The sequence below is a fragment of the Mustelus asterias genome, unplaced genomic scaffold, assembly GCF_964213995.1.
Source record: "Mustelus asterias unplaced genomic scaffold, sMusAst1.hap1.1 HAP1_SCAFFOLD_2541, whole genome shotgun sequence".
Lineage (NCBI taxonomy): Eukaryota > Metazoa > Chordata > Chondrichthyes > Carcharhiniformes > Triakidae > Mustelus > Mustelus asterias.
Window position 1 is genome coordinate 22,501 of NW_027592486.1, and position 1,879 is coordinate 24,379.

Sequence of the window (1,879 nt, forward strand, 5' to 3'; positions counted from 1 at the left end):
AGGAATTATTTCCCTTTGTTCACTACGGTTTGTCGTGGGCCTTTGCTCATTTGCCCTTGCTCTTAAACATGGTCGCGCGACTTTGCAGGAAGGACGAGTACGCGGCGTGCCGGCGTCAGTGAAGCCGTCTGGTTGCGATCGGGTCGGTGGGAGCGGCCCTCTCCGCTCCCCCAACGGCACGGTAGTCAAAGCCGGCCGGGGCTGTGTCGCCCTCAGGGGTAAGGTGTTGCACACGGGTCTTCCCCCCCTGACAGGGAAGCCGGTGCTCGGTTCCGCTCTTTGTATTTCGGTGCAACAAACGGGTACCAACAGAATTGACGGCGGGGCAGGCACGCACACAGAAGGAGTTTGCCACAGTGCCCAGACACGTGTGGTGCTGCCACCGCCGCCCTCGGACTTGCCAGAGAAATGGTGTGCACGGCCTGAGGAACGGGTGCCCCACGCGGCGTCCGCAGACCACCGCCCCGTTCCACGGGTCCGTCAAGTGCCACTACCGTAACGCACACGGGCGCCTCGGCCTCACACGGAGGAGAGTCCAAACGGAAAGTTCTGCCAACCGACTCGCTCGGTGTCCGCCCGATGTGCAGTCGGGACCACAGAGGGACAACCGCTCAGCCTGAAGCACCAGCGCATCAACGATGAACCCGCCAAGGGCCCTACCGCGTCGAACACGAGCGTCCGGTCAGTCCGGATATGTCACAGGCGAAGAGCACGAACTGTCAAGCCCGACCCAGTCCATGGCCAACGCCCAAGACATGCCATCATCGCCCGCAGGGTCGCCAGGCTTAGGCATGGATAGGCAAACGCACTGATTGTTGCAGCCCACTACCGGCGTGCGCGCCTTTTGCATTCAGAGGTTTCTGGGCACGCACTTTAAGGCCTCACAGAACGAAGTGCAACCCAAGGGAACGTGGCATCTGTGCCGTTTCAAAGCGCCGGCACTCCCTACCACCGAGTGCCACTTTTTTAAAAAACTCAGACTTTGTACTTTGCAGGCCGTTTACAAAGTGCCGTCAATTCCGTTGTCTGGTTTTTTTGCACAAGTGTTTATCACACTTTGATACATATATAGAAAAAGCCGTAATATATATATATATATATATGTATCTGCCAAAGAGTCACCACCGGCCAGGCAACTCTGTCCGTTTTCCAGAACGTACCCGAGGAATTAGCCATAAATGAAGTAAAGTGTCTGCCCCCTCCGACACTGAGGTGCTCTTCAAGAGGTTATATATTTGGAAAAAGTCCCCTTTTGTGAAGTAGCACTTTCCTGGGTACTTTCAAACTGACACCGCTAGCCAAAAAATGTTCTGAAAAACGAGTTCCCGAAAATCCCCGGGCACCCCGCCAACCCCCCCTGCCAGAAAATGCAGGTGTCCACCTCGGCGGGGTGCGGCCCGGTAGTCCTACCGAGAATGAGGCCTGGGGGGCCCGCAAAACGGGTCAATCGCAACTCCATGCGGGCTACCGGCGGCAACTCATTAACCAGCCTCCGGACACTTGTGCCAGAAAATGCAGGTGCCCACCTCGGCGGGACGGATCCACCAACCTCTGCGGGAAACCATGCACCGAGCCTGGCGACCGCCGACCGGATCTGACTTCATAGACTTCCGTCTGTGCTCACATTTTTGCTCTGCGGGCACAGGGAGCCTCCAAGTCGGCAGCACAACCGCACCCTCGGGTGCTGGCTTTTCACTGGTTCACCATTTACTGCCGGCTCACACCTGGGCCACCCTCCCGTGGCCAGAGCCTGAGCCTAGTGCGGCTTAATCTCCCACCGTGCCCCGTTTGATGGACCCTCTCTGCGGCCAGAGGCTAAGTCAAGTTCGGCTAACTCTGCCACCGTGCCCGTCGTCTGGACCATCTCTCTTGCCAGAGA